Source organism: Fundulus heteroclitus, chromosome 24, assembly GCF_011125445.2.
Source record: "Fundulus heteroclitus isolate FHET01 chromosome 24, MU-UCD_Fhet_4.1, whole genome shotgun sequence".
Taxonomy (NCBI): domain Eukaryota; kingdom Metazoa; phylum Chordata; class Actinopteri; order Cyprinodontiformes; family Fundulidae; genus Fundulus; species Fundulus heteroclitus.
Window position 1 is genome coordinate 4,420,501 of NC_046384.1, and position 23,862 is coordinate 4,444,362.

A 23,862-nucleotide genomic window follows, 5' to 3' on the forward strand; every position below is an offset into this window, starting at 1 on the left:
TACATGGCAGATGTTTTTAATTCCATTCCATGTTTTTGTTAATAAGATCTGTAGTGAACCAGGATTCACTGAAGTATTCTGATTATGATCAACCACTTTTGTTTGTCTTTTGTTTGTTTTGCATGTAAATAGTTCCTTAGCTTAGCTTCTTTTTATCTTCATTTTGCTTAGTAGTTTAGTTAAGTTTCACTAGCCTAGTAGAGAGGATTTATTAATCGAAATATTGTGTTAATTCAAGTAAACAGCATTACATAGTGATCTTCTCTGGATGTTCATTTTATTTCTGTTATTAAATTCTTGAACTTGAAAAGAAGGTGTCACTCCTTTATTCTATGTGTGTGCAGGTTTTGCTGTTAAAAGATCGCTAGTGCTCGAATTCATCCCTTTCAACCGTTGTCTTGATATCAGCTTAAGAGCTGATCATCACCAGACAATACTTAACAGACAGAGAGTTATTTATGAAACATTAAATAACTTTTAACAGTGTATAATTGCACGACAAGGTAATAAGGCTTATTGGTATTGTTGTTCTTCACGGTTGGGTACACGAGGCATGGGCTATGGTTTATCCTTTTTCACATTCTCTTACTCTTTGCACTTTATTATTTCCTTGTGTTTTTCTATCTTATTTGTCTGCTTCTTTCCTGTTCATCAGACAATCACAAGCACATCATATGATGCTAACTGGATATATGTATGACAATTTTTCGAGGGCATGCACATTCTAACTTCTCACTCACACCTATGGCGAATGTAAAGTTTGTGACATGGAATGTGCAGGGGCTGGCACCAGAGAGAAAAAATTAAAGATCATTAACCAGTTTACTAGATTAAAGGCAGATGTTGTCTTACTGCAAGAAACCCACAAATAAGCTACAAATGCAAGAGATCTTAATTCACCTGAGTTCCTTGATGTGTTAGCGGCCTGCTATAACTCTAGACAGAGAGGTGTAGCAATCTTAATCCACAAAAACGTTAGTTTTAAAATATTAGACAAAACTATAGATCCTGAAGGTAGATACATAATAATTAAAATAGCTATCCATAACCAGAAGCTATGTATTGTCAATATATGTGGTCCAAATGTTGATGACCCCTCTTTTTTCCACCAATTCTTCCATGCACTTTCAAAACACGGGGATTGTCCACTAATTATAGGAGGTGACTTCAACTTTGGTTTAAATAACGATATAGACAGGTTGAATAAAACAGGGACTCAGCGTAGTTGGCAGTCAGTAAATGTAGTCAAACAATACATGAGTGATTTTGGTCTTTGCGATGCATGGCGTTCTCTTCATCCTATTAGTAAAGAATACACTTTTTTCTCAAATGTTCACCATTCGTACTCTCGTCTGGACTACTTTCTTATAAGTAGCTCACTGCTGTCGGTCGTTTCAGAGACGGTAATTCATCCTATTGCTATCAGTGATCACGCTCCTGTTACTCTCACCTTAATTAATAAAAAATTAGCCCCACAAAACAAAAGCTGGAGATTTAATACATCACTGCTTAAAAATGAAGAATTTATAAAATTCATCAAAGAAAAGTGGGCTTCATACTTGGAATACAATGATCAACCAGGTTAATCAGCAATGATATGATGGGAAGCTGGAAAAGCAGTGATGAGAGGTAAAATAATTTCTTTCTCATCTCACAAAAAGAAAAAAGAAAACAAAAAGATTCAGGAATTAGAAGAACTTAAGTTACTAGAATCCTCTCAAGAAGAGGGCAAGTTAGGTAAAATCCATGAAGTAAAATTAGAATTAAACCAATATATTGAAAAGCAAAATAGATTTCTAATACAGATAAATCCATCAGATAATGATATCAAGCAATTTCTGGATAAAATTACACTTCCTAAATTATCAGACTGCCAAAGAATGACAGTGGACTCCCCGCCGACAACAGTTGAAACCCAGGAAGCTCTTAAAAGAATGCCTAATAAAAAGGCTCCAGGGCCAGATGGATTCCCCACTGAGTTTTACAAAGAGTTCTGGAATATTCTAGCCCCAACGTTCCACAGAATGTTGCAGGAAATTCAGGAAAAAGGCAGATTTCCGGCTAATATGAATTCTGCCACCATTAGCCTTCTGCTCAAGCCAGACAAAGATCCTATGTTGCCCACCAGATATCGTCCGATATCCTTAATTAATGTGGATATTAAGATAATCTGTAAAGCCTTTGCAAAAAGATTAGACATAGTAACTCCTCTCATAATCCATCCAGATCAAACTGGTTTCATCAGAGGAAGGCAGTCATCCACAAATACACGCAGATTACTTAATTTAATTGATTATTCATATAGTAAAAACATTAAAACTAATATATTGTCTTTAGACGCAGAAAAAGCATTTGATAGTGTAAACTGGAAATTTTTATTCGCTACTCTACATGAATTCGGTTTTGGCAATTTTTTTTGGCAAACCCTGTGATATATTAAAGATTTATTTTTGTTCTTTGACAATGTATTTTGGGAAAAACTGCTTAGTTTTAAACTAAGAGCAACATATATGCTTGTGCTCTGTTCTCACATAAAATTAATAACTTTTGCTATAACTTGTTTTAACTTGTGGTGGGAACCTGTGACAATGTGTTGTGGGAAAGACTGATTCTGTATTCCTTATTTTGCTTATATTTGCGCTATTATCTGAGTTTGCAATATTATTTTGCTTTACACACTGCTGAGATGCTGGGAACGGTTTTTGTTTTGGAAACGGGACGAACAGCTCAGATGGGAGGGAGAAGTGGCCACTCTCGCTCCCATCTGATACTTTGTTTATTGGTATAAAAAGGAGGGGACCGCCCTCAGTCGTTGAAGTCAGCCGTGGGTTGTGTGGACGCCCGGCCGCGTGGATTGTGCTCTAACCGGACTGACCGACTTCCCAGTCCTAACCATGGTAAGAGATGGAACAACACGCCTGTTTGAAAGCTTGTCGGCTTTACGTGCTTGCTACTTTGCGTGTGCGAAGCGCTTGCTGTTTTGTGTTGCTGTGTTCTGTAGGGAATAATAAATGTGGGCCTTATATTCTAACAGAAACAGGGTTTGAGTCCCTATTTGTGTTTGCTGATCTCTTCCGAATCTGAAGAAAAATTTCATAAAACACCCTTACATCCTACAAAATAATTAAATGTTAAACTTTACATTTTGGAAGAATAAAGGTATTAAATACCTGGAACACTTATTTGACGGAACTGAGTTTATCACTTTAGCTAAATTAAATATGCAATATTGCATTAGTAAAAATAAATTCTTAGAATATGAACAAATTAAATCTATAATTAAAAATAAATTTAGGCATATTGAAGGTGTTTCACAAAACCCAACTAATGTATTAGACTTTCTAGATTTAAAGCCCCCCAAGCTACTGTCTAAATTATACAGGACACTGATTAAACTAGATGATTCAATATCTCTTCCTATTATGAAATGGGAAGAGGAGTTATCAACCAGCTTTGAACAAAACATCTGGACTCAGGTATGTCTAAGAACTTTTAAATTGACTAGAAACCCCAATTTACAACTAATACAATAAAAATCCTTTGCAGAGTACATTATACAGGTCAAAGATTATTCAAGATGGGTCTCGCACAATCTGACCACATTGCATAGGCAATCATCCTGACAATTATATCCATGTGATGTGGTTATGTACACCTGTCCAGAGATTCTGGGCGCAGATATGCAAAGACTTATCAAAGAGCCTGAGCTGTAAAATTTCACCTTCCTCATCAGTTTGCTTGCTGGGTAACTTTGAAGAAAGCGAACTGGATTAAAAAAAATAGTTCACATGGTCTACACTACCTTATGCATCGCAAAGAAAACCATCCTCATGAATTGGAAAAGTAAAGAAAACCTCAGTATTATCAGTATAGAGATCTTTTGTTAGATCATATAAATCTTGAGACAGCATCTGCATCCAAATCAGATCGATCCCTCTAGGCTCCCTTAATCGGCTCCATCACATAGTGGAATGGGGGACTGAGAGATGTGTCCTGCGGGGCGCGGGGATGGCTAGTGGGGGGGGGGGGGGTCTCTGGGTCCTGGGGCTGTGGGGGACCCCTGGGGTGGTGTGCCCGCTGGGTCTGGCTCCGGGGCTGCTTGCCCTCATCTGGGCGGTGTTTGGGGGCCCTGGGGTGGCCCCACGGCTCCAGCTGGCAGAGCCCTCGGGGGGTGCGCTGAGGCAGACGCGGGTTACTGACCTGGTAGCTGCGCTCCCGCTGGGCGGGTCCAGGGTGGGCCTGGGGCCCCGGGGTCCCTGGGGTGTGCCGACCTCGGCCGGGGGCCCCGGCGGGGCCTCGGTGGGTTCGGGTCCCGTGGGGTATGCCGCTTGGGGTCTGGGCCGGCATCCGCCCGGATGTCTGCTCCGGCACTGGGCCGCTGGTGTACTGGGGGGCCTGATGGGCTGGTGGGGGGAGGGGGGGGGGCGCATGGACTTCTTCTCCCTCTTGGGCTGTCTGTTGGAGGGGGGGGGGGTTGGCACTCTGCTTATGGGGAGGAGAGAGGGGGGGAGTAGGATCTAACCAAAACTGGATGTCTATTGTGGTATGTATGGTGAGTCGTATGAATGTTAGTGTGGGGTGGTGTTGTTCCCGGCGGTGGTTGGATTGCAGACCCTGGTGCCTGTCTCTGGCCCCCGGGCCATGGTGGTGCTGCTGGCGGGGCCCCCCTCTCTGTGCGGGCTCCCGGGGAGCATTCATTCAAAACATTCTCACAATGCATATACGTGTAAGCCATTACATGGGGGGGAGGGCAAGGATGTCGGGGGGGGGGGGGGGGGGGGGGGGGAGGCTCATTTTATGTGGGCTTCGATTTGGATGTCTCCCTCCATCCCCTCCCGCATTTAGACATTGAGGGTTCTGGGCAATTGCTCGGAGGGGTGCGCTGGCACCAGCTGCCTTCCGGAGGGGGGGCGGTCTGTGCCGGGCACCCCCTTCGGCACTCCCAGTTTTAAACACACTTAGGAACAACACGCAACAACACAACATTCGAGCGGGCATAGGGAGGACCGGGGTCTTTACTGCGGCCACGCTCTCCGGCCGCCACTTGAAGATTGAAGCCTGGAGGGGTGGCGGTCCGCCAGTTCCGGGGTCTGGGGGGTGGTTGCTGTGGGGCCCGGACTGGTGGCCAGGGCTGGCGCCTCTGCTCTCCCCAAAAAGGGGTGGGGGAAGGATGGCTAGGGCGGGATGTGGGAAGAGCGGTTTGGGTAGTTAGGGAGGGGGGGGGGGGGGGGGGGGGTTCGGTGGCCCGTGTGGGTCATTGTGTCCACCCCCCTTTCCTCGGGGGGCTCGGGCCGGGGGCGTCTGGTTCAGGGGCGGGATGGGGTTCCGGATCCGAGCAGTTAGGGTGGACGGTGGTTCCCCCTGCCCCCCACTAGTGGTCAGTAGTATGTATGGAAGTATCACGTGCAAGTGTGTGTACTGCGTCCTTTTTTTGTGTGTGTTGTGAGCGGGGCACTAGGGTGTGAAGGTGTGAATGAGTTCTTCTTTTACTATTTCACTTTCCCATTGTCTACATAAGTTGATTACATATTACATAAATTACAATAAAGCTACTTGCAAGCATGAATCAAGCGGAGCACTAGGTCAATAGCCTACTGCTCCACTTGTGAAAGCAAAAGCTTTCAAGCTTCATTTGGCAATAAGACATCAATTCTTATAGCCACATTGCTAGACAGGACACGGGGGAAAATAAATAAATAAACAAATAAGGCTTATTGGAGGGTCAACTTGCGGGTGATTCCGGTGATTTTGTGGCATTAGTGAACTGCAGTTGTTTTGTAAAGCTGAGATCTCCGGTTTAGAAATTTGAGGTGAGAAAAAAATTTCAGCTTCAATTTGAAAACAGTAGGTCTGTTCTGAAGCACGTACAGTATCATAATTTTTTTTGTTTTTTGTTTTTTCTTTTTCCTCCTTCTTTGTATGGGTCTTTCAAAATAGAACCAAATTGTATGTGTGCACATGACAATTTTGGAAAATTGGGCATCTGGACATTTAGAGCCATTAGTTTCTGGGAAAGTGAGATGAAAGTATGACTGTTTGGTTGTGTGGTGGAGTGTATGTGCTGTGAGTTTGAATGCATGAGCAGGGGTTTGCTGTCTGATTAACTGGATATGTGAAGCTGATTTTGTTTGGTGCTCGCTGTGTTTGCTGTTTATTTGTTCAAAGTCCCATTATCAGAAGGAAAGGTAGCATGTGTCTAATTTAATTAATTTAAAGGACATGAAAATTTTATTGTGCGAAAAACCCTGCTGGTATAAGGTGCACATATTTACTGAAAGCTGCTGTGTTGAAAGAGAGCGAGTGTAGAGTTTGAAAAGTCTGACTGAGTGTTGGAGAGATATCGTGGAGTGAATTTTGGCCTGGTGCGAAAACTTTTGGTAGTTGGGTCTGCCTGTCAGTGCGAGAGCGAAAACACACAGACACTCCAGCCCCCATAGAGCACACACACACACTGCCTGTGAGTAGGACTGAACACACCCGCACACACATTAATGCATTCCTGCAAGCGCAGGACACAAACATTCCCTGCTCTGCCCTTTTAGGGATAGTGTACCCAGAATACGCTTCAAAGATTCCAAAAATCTCTAATAAATGGAGTAAGGCACAGGTGTCAAAGTCCAGTCCTCAAGGGCCAGTGTCCTGCAACATTTAGATGTGTCCCTGGTCTGACATGCCTGAGTCAAATAATCAGGTAAATAACAAGACTGAAGAACCTGACTGCATACTGAGGAGCTAATTGTGCCATTTGATTCAGGCGTGTGGGACCAGGGAAACCTCTAAAAGTTTCAGGAGACCGGCCCTCAAGGACTGAAGCTTGACACCCCTGGAGTAAGAGAACTCAAGGTTTGACCACAACATGGCCACAGACGGGCAATTTTGATGCGTCCCTTGGTGAACAAATGGAAACTTGAATCATGGATTACAAAGCAAAGAATAATACTAAAAAGTGAAAGGAAAAATGTGAGTTTGAACTAAAAGAAAACTATTTAAGGAGGAAGGTGAGGCGTACAGGAATAACTTAAAGAAAAAAATAATGGAAATGAAACAGGAGTCTTAACCTGCGACAGACTGGCGACCTGTCCAGGGTGTACCCCGCCTCTTGCCCATTGAAAGCTGGAGATAGGCACCAGCACCGGCCCTCAAGGCTCGTGACCCCATGAAGGATAAGCAAGTGAGAAAATGGATAGAACACAGAAGTGTTAAAGCCAGCTGGACTGTATCCCTAACTGGCTGGAACCTTGAATATAATAGGAGATTTTGATTATAAGAATAAATATAGTCTGATAATAGACACAATAAATCAAGGAGATAGACATAAAGAGAATGAAAGTGGAAACAACTCCACAGAATACAGAGAAAATGCAGGATCTCCCCATGGGGACATGGTCGAATGCCTTCTCCAGATCCACAAAACATATGTAGACTGGTTGGGCAAACTCCCATGCCCCCTCCAGAATCCTGCTGAGGGTATAGAGCTGGTCCAGTGTTCCACGGCCAGGACGAAAACCACACTACTCTTCCTGAATCCGAGATTCAACTATCCGACGGACCCTCCTTTCAAGAAACCTGGAATAGACCTTACCAGGGAGGCTGGTCCGCATTGCTGGCAGTAAGTCGGACTCGTTTCCAGTGAGAGTTGGACTCCAACAAGGTTGCCCTTTGTCACCGATTCTGTTGATAACTTTTATGGACAGAATTTCTAGGCACCTCCAAGGTGTTGAGGGGATCCATTTTGGTGGTCTTAGGATTGCGTCTCTGCTATTCGCGGATGACGTGGTCCTATTGGCTTCATCAGGGTGTGATCTATAGCTCTCACTGGAGCGGTTCGCAGCCGAGTGTGAAGCGGCCGGGATGAAAATCAGTGCCTCCAAATCCGAGACCATGGTCTTGAACCGGAAAAGGGTAGAGTGCCTCCTCCGGGTTGGGGAGGATGTGCTGCACCTAATGGAGGAGTTCAAGTATCTTGGGGTCTTGTTCACGAATGGGGGGAAGATGGAGCGAGAGATCGACAGGCAGATTGGTGCAGCGTCTGCTGTGAAGCGGGCGCTGTACCGATCCGTTGTGGTGAAGAGAGAGCTGAGCCAAAAGGCGAAGCTCTTGATTTACCGGTCGATCTACGTTCCTACCCTCATCTATGGTCATGAGCTTTGGGTCGTGACCGAAAGAACGAGATCCCGGATACAAGCGGCCAAAATGAGTTTTCTCCGTAGTGTGTGTGGGCTCTCCCTTAGAGATAGGGTGAGGAGCTCAGTCATCCGGGGAGGACTCAGAGTAGAGCCGCTGCTCCTCCACGTCGAGAGTAGCCAGTTGAGGTGGCTCGGGCATCTGGTAAGGATGCCTCTTGTACGCCTCCCTGGTGAGGTGTTCCGGGCACGTCCCACCAGGAGGAGGCCCAGGGGAAGACCCAGGACACGCTGGAGGGACTATGTCTCCCAGCTGGCCTGGGAATGCTTTGGGAGTCCTCCGGAGGAGGTGGCCCAAGTGGCTGGGGAGAGGGACGTCTGGGCCTCCCTACTGAAGCTGCTGCCCCCGCGACCCAACCCCGGATAAGCGGAAGAAGACGGACGGACGGAAGTAAAGAAAATATTAAATGACTGCATTACTGTACCTGAGCTCTGAGATATAAGGCAGAAACTGGAGGAAACTCCTCACTTCACTCTCTTCCTGTGAGCAGCCTGTCAGCTTCACTGGTTTCTTCTCTGGTTGAAGTTTCAGCACTTCCAGGAGGATGGAGGTCTTTCTCTCTGAGAGGTTTATGGTCCAGACTGAAGGAACTGACTGGAAAACTGACTGTAATGATGGAAGGAGACTCAGACCTGTTTTAGTCTCACGGTCCTTCATCTGGGAGAACAGATCCAGCAGGAAGTCAAGGCGATATTTTCTACTAGAATCTAAAAGGAATGTTTGATATCTGCAGACAGATGCTAACAGCTGCAGCATCTTCTCTCCTGTCTGCTGTTCTCTCTCTGCTGCTGCACAGAACAGATTCACTAAGAACCTGGTTTGTTCAGGAAGATCTGAGCTCTGAGGATCAAACCTGGAACAAGAAGAAAGAAACATTCAGTGATGATTTGGTCTGAGCTGCATAAATACAACCACACATTGCTCCTTATCCTAATAAAACCAGCCTGTAGCCTCTATTTCAGCTTCTTATAATGGAAATAAAATTATCTAGTTAACATCAGACCTCCTAAAAAAATGGTTAGTCAGCCATTTCATCAATAAACATCCACACACTGGCTCGTCTGCATGAAGCCACAAAACAGCGACCTGGACATCCTGCTGTTATTCATTTTCTACTGTCATATTGGGAGAAATTATTGTTTATTATCATTTTCTTTATTTTGCACAAGATTGAGTCCAAATCAATTAAAACAAACACTTATTGTCAGCCCTCTGTGCAAATGCTCAGTTATCTGGGTCATCACAGCAGCAAACAGTCTTAAATCAGAGGCAACCAGACTTTCTCTCAGTTCTTTCTGAAAACCTTTCCACACCTATCCAGGAGTCTTTGTCAGTTCTGGAGGATCTCACTGAGCAACCTGCAGGTGGAGCGCTGCTGTTTTTAAGGACATGGAGGTCCATCCTCCCAGGAACATTCTAAGTCAGATGTAAATAATGACCCATCCATCACTGTCCTGGGTCCTTAGAAGCTGCTGCTTGGTGTCAGTGGATTATTTCATCATCTGAATTATGACGACACTGCTGATGTAATCTCTCTGGAACGTGATGGAGGATCAAGCTGTAAACACTGGGGAGTTAGAAGCTCAATCCTCCTCCTCTGTTTAGCGACGGCTTTTCTCTTTTGACCTAGATGGCTTCTTTCACCTCTCTTTCAAACCATCTGTTCTCTCTTTCCAAAATCTGGACATCATTGTCATCAAAAGAGTGTCCTTTGTTCTTGAGGAGAAACTGGACTGCTGAATCTTTCCCTGAGCTGCTGGTCCTCCTGTGCTGTATCATGCATTTATGGAGCTGTTTGGGGTCTTTGATGTAGGAGTCTGAAGGTGCGTTCACATTAAATGTGAATGTCGCCACTTCTGCCTGCTGTCACTCACCTGACAAATCACTGATTGTTTCCACAGCAGGTGAATCTCCAGAAATGCAGCGGTACAATGGAGCTATCTAGTGACGCTTTCCCTGAACCCCCCATATTCTCCTCATTCACTCTTGTTTTACTGAGAATCATTGTCTGGTAAACAAAAAAAGAAACAATAGCTGGTGTTTTCTCTTCCTCCTGTTTTACTGAACTATGAAAATACAGTGACATGTAGAACTGTGACTCATGTGTCCTGTTAAAGCCTAAAGGCTCAGTGGACTTAAAACATCAGTTTGACCAGATGGATCAAAGGAAGAAGCTGTAAATACTGAACCCTCCCACTGACTGGACAGATAATTGATTTCAACAATCATTAGATCAGTATTTTAAGCTGTTAACTTTGATGATAAATAGTATTTTTTATTCTGATTGTTAGACCTAAAGGCTGGTTCTCACGGCAGGATTTTAAAAAGCCTGAGAGAAACCACACGTAATGATAAATAATCACAGATAAAACAGGTTTGGTCTTCCAGTGTGTGGTGTCCTGTCAGAGGGAGAGCTCAACACGAAACACACAAACAGAGTTCCCCATTCTGATTAGTTAATAAACATGAACAATGGGGGAGAATAATAATGATAGTGTGTGGACTGATTTTAATGGAGAAAAATAAATAAATAAAAGAAATGCGTTGGTTAAAGAAACAGAGACAACACCACAGAGGGTTCTACGTTTGCTGCACTATTAAATGGAGGTGAGTTGTGGATATTTTTCTCTCGGGGAATCCCTCACCTCACTTTCTGATTGGCTACACGTCACATTCAACAGGCTATGAGCTCATTTGTACTCAGTGAACCAACCTTAACCAGACCTCAGTTTTGTAAAGCGATCATAGATCTATCATTAAACTCCAGCTGATAAAAAAGAAACTGAAATGAATCAGAACCAAAATGTGTTTCAATCAGAATAATGTTTTCTCCTGATATGGGATCATTTTATAAAGTAACAGAATTATGACTCCATGGGAACAAAGTCTCAACGAGTGAATAAAACCCTGGAGAAATATCACAGTGTGATATAAAATATTGCCATGGTGATAATGATTATGAATATTAAAGACTTAAAGTCAAAACTAACAAATTATTGAAACGTTAAAATAGGGTGAAGTTAAATGAGTCTACCTGAGCTGTGAGATATAAGGCAGAAACTGCAGGAAACTCCTCACTTCACTCTCTTCCTGTGAGCAGTCTCTCAGCTCCACTGGTTTCTTCTCTGGTTGGAGTCTCAGCACTTCCAGGAGGATGGAGGTCTTTCTCTCTGAGAGGTTTATGGTCCAGTCTGCAGGAGCTGACTGGAAAACTGACTGTAATGATGGAAGGAGACTCAGACCTGTTTTAGTCTCACGGTCCTTCATCTGGGAGTACAGATCCAGCAGGAAGTCAAGGCGATATTTGATTAAATCATCATCATCATCATCATCATATATAAATTCACCCTCAGGAATCAATCTTTCATATCTGCTGCCTGATGCTAGCAGCTCCAGCATCTTCTCTCCTGTCTGCTGTTCTCTCTCTGCTGCTCCACAGAACAGATTCACTAAGAACCTGGTTTGTTCAGGAAGATCTGATCTCTGAGGATCAAACCTGGAACAACAAGAAGGAAACATTTAGATATGATTTGGTCTGAGCTGCATAAAAACAACCACTGACTACTGATGGACTCCATCTTGAACATGTCTGTCCTGGATGTGATGAAATTACATGTTAAACACATGTTTGATCAGAGCAGCTGTTACTGACTCCCAACACAAACACTGATCCTGTGGCTCACATCTCTGACTTATTATCATCTCTGGCATTTCCTGATGTTGGATTTAGTTTTTAGCTGCAGAGAAATTCAAGCAACCAGCAGCAGCTTTAACTGCATGTTTTTCTCTGTGTGTCTGAGGAGCTGTTAACATGGCTGTGTTGTTGTCACTGAGCTACAGAGCTCTTAGTATTCACATCATTTCATTATTCTCTCACACTGAAGACTGTCACATGTTTCTAAGCTGCTGCAGCTCAATATTTCTCCTTAAAACATGCATGTTCTCCCACATTGTTCTCTGGAAGCATTTGTTCCCACAGAGACCTTCATTCAGAGCAGTTAGACCAGCAGCCAGTAATGGTTCATGTTGCTGTTCTGACCACTGGAAACATGAGGGAGGACTTAGACAGGATGGACTGGAGGAGGAAGACCTTGACAAGACTGAACCTTTCACTGGATGGACTGAATGGATCTCAATGAAAAGTCAATTAAACTAAGACAGCAGAATTATGAAACTAGTCATAAATAATAGATTGTATATCCACTAGATGCTACAATTTATAATTAAACTTGAGATTTTTAGATAAATCCTGCAGGTTAGTTGATAATCAGAGCTTAAAGCAAAAAGAAAGTGAAACTAAAGGAAACATCAGTTTGAAAATTAGAATGATTTCTAATAAAGAGGACAGGCTGGAATATGTCATGGTGAAGATCTAAAGGTTATTTGGACTTTGTGGAGTCATATTTTGCTCCATTTGATCAAACACACATGGTTTAATAAAAACTATTGAAAAACTATTAAATGACTGCATTACTGTACCTGAGCTGTGAAATATAAGGCAGACACTGCAGGAAACTCCTCACTTCACTCTCTTCCTGTGAGCAGCCTGTCAGCTTCACTGGTTTCTTCTCTGGTTGGAGTCTCAGCACTTCCAGGAGGATGGAGGTCTTTCTCTCTGAGAGGTTTATGGTCCAGACTGCAGGAGCTGACTGGAAAACTGACTGTAATGATGGAAGGAGACTCAGACCTGTTTTAGTCTCATGATCCTTCATCTGGGAGTACAGATCCAGCAGGAAGTCAAGGCGATATTTATCATTAGAGTATGTTTCATTTAGAGGGAATGTTTGATATCTGCAGACTGATGCTAGCAGCTCCAGGATCTTCTCTCCTGTCCGCTGTTCTCTCTCTGCTGCTGCACAGAAAAGATTCACTAAGAACCTGGTTTGTTCAGGAAGATCTGATTTCTGAGGATAAAACCTGGAACAACAAGAAGGAAACATTTAGATATGATTTGGTCTGAGCTGCATAAAAACAACCACTGACTACTGATGGACTCCATCTTGAACATGTCTGTCCTGGATGTGATGAAATTACATGTTAAAGACATGTTTGATCATAGCAGCTGTTACTGACTCACAACACAAACACTGATCCTGTGGCTCACATCTCTGACTTATTATCATCTCTGGCATTTCCTGATGTTGGATTTAGTTTTTAGCTGCAGAGAAATTCAAGCAACCAGCAGCAGCTTTAACTGCATGTTTTTCTCTGTGTGTCTGAGGAGCTGTTAACATGGCTGTGTTGTTGTCACTGAGCTACAGAGCTCTTAGTATTCACATCATTTCATTATTCCCTCACACTGAAGACTGTCACATGTTTCTAAGCTGCTGCAGCTCAATATTTCTCCTTAGAACATGCATGTTCTCCCACATTGTTCTCTGGAAGCATTTGTTCCCACAGAGACCTTCATTCAGAGCAGTTAGACCAGCAGCCAGTAATGGTTCATGTTGCTGTTCTGACCACTGGAAACACGAGGGAGGACTTAGACAGGATGGACTGGAGGAGGAAGACCTTGACAAGACTGAACCTTTCACTGGATGGACAGAGAATGGATCTCAATGAGAAGTCAATTAAACTAAAACAACAGAATTATGAAACTAGTCAGAAATGATAGATTTTATATCCACTAAATGCTGTAATTTACTAATTAAACTTGAGTTTTTAGATAAATCCTGCAGGTTAGTGAACAATCACAGTTTAAAGCAAAAAGAAAGTGAAACTAGAGGAAACATCAGTTTGAAGATTAGAATGATTTGTAATAAAGAGGAAAAGCTGGAATATGTCATGGTGAAGATCTAAAGGTTATTTGGACTTTGTGGAGTTATATTTTGCTCCATTTGATCAAACATGTATGGTCAAATAAAAACAAATAAATAAAATATTAAATGACTGCATTACTGTACCTGAGCTGTGAGATATAAGGCAGACACTGTAGGAAACTCCTCACTTCACTCTCTTCCTGTGAGCAGCCTGTCAGCTCCACTGGTTTCTTCTCTGGTTGGAGTCTCAGCACTTCCAGGAGGATGGAGGTCTTTCTCTCTGAGAGGTTTATGATCCAGACTGCAGGAGCTGACTGGAAAACTGACTGTAATGATGGAAGGAGACTCAGACCTGTTCTAGTCTCACAGTCCTTCATCTGGTAGTACAGATCCAGCAGGACGTCACTCTGATATATAAAATAGTCATCATCCATGTATTTATCCCCTACAGGGAATGTTTGATATCTGCAGACTGATGCTAGCAGCTCCAGCATCTTCTCTCCTGTCTGCTGTTCTCTCTCTGCTGCTGCACAGAACAGATTCACTAAGAACCTGGTTTGTTCAGGAAGATCTGATCTCTGAGGATCAAACCTGGAACAACAAGAAGGAAACATTTAGTGATGATTTGGTCTGAACTGCATACTGCTCATTATTCTGTGCACTGTTTTTCTCCTGCATTGTTACATTCTGATCACTGCTGCACTTTATATTGTAAATCTCTCATCCCACCTGTAATCTTATATTGTTGTAAGCTGTATATAATGACATTTTGTTCAGTAGTCACTCTGTACATACAAAATGACAATAAAATTGTCTAAGTCTCAGTCATTGTGTCTCTAGTGGAGGTTGGTACTAAAACCTGGTATCAAAACGGCCCCGGGCCTCAACAGCCGGTCATAGCGGACCAACAAGCTTCCACCTTATCGTTCATCTTAACCATATTTTTAAAGTCACACTAATTTTTTCAGGGAGACTCCAACAGAAACATTGTTTTTAATATTCTCCACTTTAAGGGGACTGATGGGAGGGGCTAACGTTCTGCTCTCACATGTTCTCCTCGCTTACTTTCATCAATTCTGTTGCCAATTTAGCAACTTTTCAGACCCTTCTAGTGATTTATTTATTCAAAAGAGACAAGCAGTGGATCTAGTAATTTTTTCCGTGTTGTTGGAGACTTTGGCAACAAGTAAAAGCACTGATAGCTCTGAGTTTACGTCTCTTCATCAAATCATCAGCTGTGAGTTCCTCCTGCTTTGAAAGCTCAGTCAGTCAGTGTCACTATACTGCTGCAGCAAACTCAGCTTGAAGTCTGTTTCTCATTGAAATTGAGTAATTTATCAGCAAAGCTTCCACTAGATTACAGAGCAGGATGTAAATATTGCAGCAAACTTGATGCTAAACAAACTCTCAGAAGTTTTCTCAGTGGCTCTTTATTAGCCAGACGTTTACATAGTCTACTGTAGGCCGTAGCCAAGGCCAGAACAGAAGAGAACAATCTCAGCCTCAACACCAGAACAAGTGCATTCTGGGGAAAAAAGAAGAACCAATCACAGTCAATCAATTCATTTCCATAGAAACCGGGTAGCCAGAGTAATACTGCATTTAAAGACACTCAGAGTTTAACTGAAGGCACTTAGAGTTATAACTAGAACAACCTCAGCTTAACATATTAAACAGAGATCATTACAATATATTATAAATCTTTAACAGGTAAAGATATTTATTCTCTGAAACTGTTGCTCTGAAATAGATCCTCCCTGTAACTGATTCACTCAGCCTCTCATTGATTCAGCTCATCACTGAGTGTCTCTGCTCTCTTTTGGTTAAAATTGATTATATAAGAAAATTCATAGATGTAGTTTGTGTTCAGGAAAAAAACAATATGTAATTCTTAAAATTATTTTACAGTTATTCTTTGTTTTGAGCATATTTAGAGAGTTTCAATATTTTTTGTCCTGTAAATGTAGATATTGCTCCCTCCTACAACATACTTTTTATTCAAGATATTGTGTTTTAGCCTTTTTTTACATAAAAAAAAATATTTTTATAATGTTTTTATTGCTATATTTCTGTAACAGAAAGTATTCTGTACTTTAATTTTGTTTGCTTTTGTTCATAAAGTTTAGAAAAATAAACCAGTTAGTGATCATTATTTGTTTTTGTTTTTTTACCTTTTGTTTGACAAAAAGTATCAATAAGGGTACCAATAAAATGCCAGATCAATAAAGGATATTGTTAAGAGTAATAGTATAAATAAATAAATAACGATACCCATCCCTAGTCACTAGAAAAAACCTTTCAGCTGAATTTCCTGCTGGCCTCTGTCAGTCTGCTCCAGGGCAGCTGTGGCTACTAGCATAGCTCACCACCGTCAGGGTGTGAATGGCTGAATGACTGTAGTGAGAAGCTCTTTGGGGTCGTCAGACTAGATAAAGCGCTATACAAGTACAAACCATTAACTATTTGATAAACACAACTAAATAAAATACTAAATGACTGCATTACTGTACCTGAGCTGTGAGATATAAGGCAGAAACTGCAGGAAACTCTTCACTTCACTCTCTTCCTGTGAGCAGCCTCTCAGCTCCACTGGTTTCTTCTCTGGTTGGAGTCTCAGCACTTCCAGGAGGATGGAGGTCTTTCTCTCTGAGAGGTCTATGATCCAGACTGCAGGAGCTGACTGGAAAACTGACTGTAATGATGGAAGGAGACTCAGACCTGTTTTAGTCTCACAGTCCTTCATCTGGTAGTACAGATCCAGCAGGACGTCACTCTGATATTTAGAACCAGAGCATGTTTCACTAAGAGGGAATGATTGATATCTGCAGACTGATGCTAGCAGCTCCAGCATCTTCTCTCCTGTCTGCTGTTCTCTCTCTGCTGCTGCACAGAACAGATTCACTAAGAACCTGGTTTGTTCAGGAAGATCTGAGCTCTGATAATAAAACCTGGAACAACAAGAAGGAAACATTTAGTGATGATTTGGTCTGAACTGCATACTGCTCATTATTCTGTGCACTGTTTTTCTCCTGCATTGTTACATTCTGATCACTGCTGCACTTTATATTGTAAATGTCTCATCCCACCTGTAATCTTATATTGTTATAAGCTGTATACAATGACATTTCATTCTGTATGCACTCTGTACATACAATAAGACAATAAAGTTGTTTAAGTCTCAGTCATTGTGTCTCTAGTGGAGGTTGGTACTAAAACCTGGTATCAAAACGGCCCCCGGGCCTCAACAGACGGTCCTAGCGGACCAACAAGCTTCCACCTTATCGTTCATCTTAACCATATTGTTAAAGCCACACTAAATTTTTCAGGGAGACTCCAACAGAAACATTGTTTTTTATATTCTCCACTTTAAGGGGACTGACGGGAGGGGCTAATGTTCTGCTCTCACATGTTCTCCTCGCTTACTTTCATCAACACTGTTGCCAATTTAGTAACTTTTCAGACCCTTCTAGTGATTTATTTATTCAAAAGAGACAAGCAGTGGATCTAGTAATTTTTTCCGTGTTGTTTAAGACTTTGGCAACAAGTAAAAGCACTGATTGCTCTGAGTTTACGTCTCTTCGTCAAACCATCAGCTGTGAGTTCCTCCTGTTTTGAAACTCTGACAGTCAGTCAGTGTCGCTGTGCTGCAGCAGCAAACTCAGCTTGAAGTCTGTTTCTCATTGAAATTGAGTAATTTATCAGCAAAGCTTCCACTAGATTACAGAGCAGGATGTAAATATTGCAGCAAACCTGATGCTAAACAAACTCTCAGAAGTTTTCTCAGTGGCTCTTTATTAGCCAGACGTTTACACAGTCTACTGTAGGCTGTAGCCAAGGCCAAAACAGGAGAGAATGATCTCAGCCTAAACACCAGAACAAGTGCATTCTGGGAAAAAAAGAAGAACCAATCACAGTCAATCAATTCATTTCCATAGAAACCGGGTAGCCAGAGTAATACTGCATTTAAAGACACTCAGAATTTAACTGAAGGCACTTAGAGTTATAACTAGAACAACCTCAGCTTAACATATTAAACAGAGATCATTATAATATATTATAAATCTTTAACAGGTAATGATATTTATTCTCTGAAACTGTTGCTCTGAAATAGATCCTCCCTGTAACTGATTCACTCAGCCTCTCACTGATTCTGCTCATTACTGTGTGTCTCTGCTCTCTTTTGGTTAAAATTGATTATATAAGAAAATTCAAAGATGTAGTTTGTGTTCAGGAAAAAAAACTTATGTAATTCTTAAAATTATTTCATAGTTATTTTTTGTTTTGAGCATATGTAGAGAGTTTTAATATTTTTTGTCCTGTAAATGTAGATATTTCTCCCTCCTACAACATACTTATTTTTTAAGATACTGTTTTAGCCTTTTTTACATAAGAAAATATTTTTATAATGTATTTATTGCTCTATTTCTGTAACAGAAACTATTCTGTACTTTAATTTTGTTTGCTTTTGTTTAAAATGTTAAGAAAAATAAACCAGTTAGTGATCGTTATTTGTTTTGGTTTTTTTTACCTTTTGTTTGACAATAAGTATCAATAAATGTTCCAATAAAATGCCGGATCAATAAAGGATATCGTTAAGAGTAATAGTATAAATAAATCCTTAACGATATCCATCCCTAGTTGCTAGAAAAAAACCTTCAGCTGAATTTCCTGCTGGCCTCTGTCAGTCTGCTCCAGGGCAGCTGTGGCTACTAGCATAGCTCACCACCGTCAGGGTGTGAATGGCTGAATGACTGTAGTGTGAAGCTCTTTGTGGTCGTCAGACTAGATAAAGCGCTATACAAGTAAAAGTCATTTACTATTGAATAAAAAAAGTAAGTAAAATATTAAATGACTGCATTACTGCACCTGAGCTGTGAGATATAAGGCAGAAACTGCAGGAAACTCCTCACTTCACTCTCTTCCTGTGAGCAGCCTGTCAGCTCCACTGGTTTCTTCTCTGGTTGGAGTCTCAGCACTTCCAGGAGGATGGAGGTCTTTCCCTCTGAGAGGTTTATGGTCCAGACTGCAGGAGCTGACTGGAAAACTGACTGTAATGATGGAAGGAGACTCAGACCTGTTTTAGTCTCACAGTCCTTCATCTGGGAGTACAGATCCAGCAGGAAGTCAAGGCGATATTTTCTACTAGAATCTAAAAGGAATCTTTCATATCTGCAGACTGATGCTAACAGCTGCAGCATCTTCTCTCCTGTCTGCTGTTCTCTCTCTGCTGCTGCACAGAACAGATTCACTAAGAACCTGGTTTGTTCAGGAAGATCTGAGCTCTGAGGATCAAAGCTGGAACAACAAGAAGGAAACATTTAGTGATGATTTGGTCTGAGCTGCATAAAAACAACCACACATTGCTCCTTATCCTAATAAAACCAGCCTGCTTGTCAGACCTCTGTGCAGATTCTCTGTTATCTGGGTCATCACATTAGAAAACAGTCTTAAATCAGAGGCAACCAGACTTTCTCTCAGTTCTTTCTGAAAACCTTTCCACACCTATCCAGGAGTCTTTGTCAGTTCTGGTGGATCTCACTGAGCAACCTGCAGGTGGAGCGCTGCTGTTTTTAAGGACATGGATGTCCATCCTCCTAGGAACATTCTAAGTCAGATGTAAATAATGACCCTTATCCAAATTGCAAAGCAATAAAACCTCTTCTGTTTGTTGTTTTGTATCGTCCACCAGGCCCTAACACTCAGTTTCTGGATCAGCTGTTAGACTTCTTATCTGATTTCTTATCTGGTTAAACACTGACAAGGTTATTATAGTGGGTGATTTTAACATTCATGTTAACACTGAATGTGATAACCTTAGCGTAGCCTTTAAAACTCTAGATTCAACATTCTGTCCAGGGGTGATGCTGAAAAACTAGTCCATGCATTTGTTACTTCAAGGCTGGACTATTGTAATTCTTTACTATCAGGAAGTCCACAAAATGCAGTTCAAAGTCTTCAGCTGATCCAAGATGCTGCAGCAAGAGTTCTGATGAAAATCAACAAGCGGGTTCATATTTCTCCAATTTTAGCTTCCCTTCATTGGCTTCCTGTTAAATGAAGAATAGAATTTAAAATTCTTCTTCTAACGTATAAAGCCCTTAAAAATCAAGCTCCATCATATATCAGAGCTCTGATTACCCAGTATGTTCCTAACAGAGCACTTCGCTCTCAAACTGCAGGTCTGCTGGTGGTTCCTCGAGTCTCTAAAAGTAGAATGGGAGGCAGATCCTTCAGCTATCAGGCTCCTCTCCTGTGGAACCAACTCCCAGTTTTGGTCCGTGAGGAAGACACCCTGTCTACTTTTAAGACTAGGCTTAAAACTTTCCTTTTTGACAAAGCTTCTAGTCAGAGTGGCTCATGTTACTCTGAGCTATCTCTATAGTTATGCTGCTATAGGCTTAGGCTGCTGGAGGACACCAGGGTCTATTTTTCTCACTCTATAGAGTTCTACTGTTCTTCAATTATGCATTACATGTTGTCATTTCTGCTTTAACTTTCTGTTCTCTCTCTTTTTCTTCATAGTAGGTACACCTGGTCTGGCGTTCTGTTAACTGTGACATCATCCAGAGAAGACGGCTCACCCGCTACTACCATCTAATGTAGAACAGATTACTAGATCAATGTGTGCTTCTGTGCTTTTTTGTCTCTCTTGTTGTGTCTCTGCTCTGTCTTCTGTAACCCCAGTGGGTCGAGGCAGATGACCGTTCATACTGAGCCCGGTTTTGCCGGAGGTTTTCCTTCCCGTTAATGGGGAGTTTTTCTTCCCACTGTTGCTTCATGCTTGCTCAGTATGAGGGATTGCAGCAAAGCCATGGACAATGCAGACGATTCTCCCTGTGGCTCTACGGTTCCCCAGGAGTGAATGCTGCTTGTCGGGACTTTGATGCAATCAACTGGTTTCCTTATATAGGACATTTTTGACCAATCTGTATAATATGATTGAATTTGACTTTGTAAAGTGCCTTGAGATGACATGTTTCATGAATTGGTGCTATATAAATAAAATGTAATTAAATTGAATCACTGCCCTGGGTCCTTAGAAGCTATTGCTTGGTGTGAGTGGAGTACTGAGCCTGCTGATGTAATCTCTTTGGAATTTGTGGTTTACGTGGAGTGATATTGGGCTCCATTTGATCAAAGATGCATAGTTTAAAAAAAAACAAGTAAATAAAATATTTAATTACTGCATTACTGTACCTGAGCTGTGAGATATAAGGCAGACACTGTAGGAAACTCCTCACTTCACTCTCTTCCTGTGAGCAGCCTATCAGCTCCACTGGTTTCTTCTCTGGTTGGAGTCTCAGCACTTCCAGGAGGATGGAGGTCTTTCTCTCTGAGAGGTTTATGGTCCAGACTGCAGGAGCTGAGTGGAAAACTGACTGTAATGATGGAAGGAGACTCAGACCTGTTCTAGTCTCACAGTCCTTCATCTGGGAGTACAGATCCAGCAGGAAGTCAAGGCGATATATGCATAAATCATGATCATAATCATCATCATCATCTTCCAAAAAGTCATTGTCAAGAATAATTGTTTCATATCTGCAGAGTGATGCTAACAGCTCCAGCATCTTCTCTTCTGTCTGCTGTTCTCTCTCTGCTGCTGCACAGAACAGATTCACTAAGAACCTTTTTTTTTTAGGAAGATCTGAGCTCTGAGGATCAAACCTGGAACAATAAGAAGGAAACATTTAGTGATAATTTGGTCTGAGCTACATAAATACAACCACACATTGCTTCTTATACTAATAAAACCAGCCAGTAGCCTCTATTTTAGCTTTTTTTAATGGAAAGAAAATGATCTCGTTAACATCAGACCTCCTAACAGAGAAATGATTAGTCAGCCAATTCATCACTGAACATACACTGGCCCGTCTGCATGAACCCAAAAGACAGCAACCTGGTGATCCTGCTGTTAATCATTTTCTTTTGTCATATTAGGAGAAAGTATTGCTTTCTGCATTTACTTTATTTTGCATGATAATGTTTTCCCGTTTGGACTCCAGGGAAAGAATAACAAATGTCAGCTAATCAGCACAAAATACCTCTCTTCACCTCAGAGGACTTTGACAAGCTTATACAAAAAATAGTTGTTCTGGAGATCAAAATTCACCAGCTTGAAGTAATTGTGGAGGTAAACACATTAGAGAATGACACAACTCTCCCCAAGATTTCAAACAGTGACAAACAGCTCAGTGGCTCCAACAAACTGATCATCGATAGAATTAGGAATAAACCCTGCAATGCTCTGGCTGCAAGGCCAAAGGATCAAGGAAGAACCTTTGATCAAAACTGTATGAAATTGAATTGGATATGAATGACTTTTCCAAGGGAGATTTGTGACTAGAATTTTAATGCAGCCAAGAGAGGAATTTTGAGGAGCTTCATGATATAAAAAAAAAACACATTAAACATGTCATCTGTAGCACAAACATTTGATGTTATCTAGTTACGCTAAGCTGAGGTGAACCTCAGAGGGACAGTTTAACCTGAAAAGAGACAAACAGATATGATTAAACAAATCTGACCATGATCTAAACATCTGAATATGATTGCTCAGCTGGGCACAAAAAGAATAGCACATAAAGAGTATCAGATATCAGAGCACAAAAAGAATATCAGATGATGTCCATAGGAGGGGTGAAAGGGAACTCTTAATAATGATTGAAGGAACCAAAGTGTCTGTGATCAGATCAACTAAATGTAGCCTCTCATGTAATAAGTGCACACTTAGATTGTAAATACACTGAAGGGCTTATTGCTTAGACAGTTTTGTGTTTTATCTATAGGGTTGTGGTCTGTTAAGCATGATGGTCAAACAATATCCAGGGCAGAGTCTTTAGCAAAATGATGGAAGCTTCAGATCTGAAGGATTAACATTAAATTTTTTTCCGTATAGCTTGATTATGGTTCTCGGCTTTGTTTTAGACAGTGTTCTCGATGTGCTGAATTACAGGGGGAAGACAAAAACACTAGAAGCTCAAAAACATAAAGAGAAAATCATTGCTTCTGCTGATTAATAATTGTGTTAGACAAAGTGTAAATTAGGTTACTTTAAAGTTTCACTCTAGACCAACTGAGATTTGGAAAGTTGTATGTATTTAAAAGCATTACTAACAGTGAATTCACATTGTCAAAAAGACCAGTAAGAAACCAAAAATCTAAAGTAAGTCAACAATCTATGTATTAATGAGACAGACATCATTTTTGCTCTTTGGGATACGTTTTCCTTTGATTGGTTTTCTTGTATTTCAGTTATTTCTTTGTTAAATTTGCCTTTATTTTTGGCATCTCCAGGGACTTAAAGTAACTACATTCAAGGTAGTTATGCAGATAATTTGAAAGAAGGAGATGTTCTGAACAAAATTACTAAAAAGAAAAGGAAACAAAAGATGTTGTTTGCTATACCCAGGATCAGCCAGAACTTAGTAATATCACATCAAACTGACACTAAACAGGGAGTGGTTAGAGCACTGAGCTTGGGTCCAGAGGTTCTGAGTTCAACTCCCACAGACTGCCACTCTGGATCCCTGAGCAAGACCCTTAACCCCCAATTTTTCCCCAGACATCACACAGTGGCAGCCCACTGCTCCCCAAGAGGACGGGTTAAGATGCAGAAGTGAATTTCTCCGTTGTGAGATCAATAAAGTTCAATTATTATTAGGAACAGGTTTTGACCGCATGCCTTGCCTAAATATTAACATAAATGTTTTTTCTGAGCTATTGCTTAAGCACTGTGTCATGATGCAGCCTGGATGGCTGCACTCTGAGCATTTCCTACCTCCTCCTTTCCCAGTGCAGCCCTGATTAGGAACACCTGTCATGGTGCAATTTACTATGGACTGGCTCCACCTGCTCACACTACTATATAACTCACCTCAGTCTGTTCCTCATCGCCGGCTCGTCTTCAGTCACTCCTAAA

The 23,862-nt window shown here is 41.6% G+C and overlaps 1 long non-coding RNA gene across 2 annotated transcripts in view; it reads right to left on the reverse strand.

Moving 5' to 3' along the window:
* The window catches only part of LOC118557946, a 45,688-nt gene extending 31,546 nt beyond the window's left edge, over nt 1-14,142 (reverse strand). For both annotated transcript variants that reach the window (XR_004928141.1, XR_004928142.1), the window contains exons 1-2: nt 14,088-14,142; nt 8,609-9,037 (exon numbers count right to left, since the gene is read on the reverse strand). This is a non-coding gene — a long non-coding RNA (uncharacterized LOC118557946). The remainder of the gene's footprint in view (nt 1-8,608; nt 9,038-14,087) is intronic.
* Between the last annotated feature and the right edge of the window lie 9,720 nt (nt 14,143-23,862).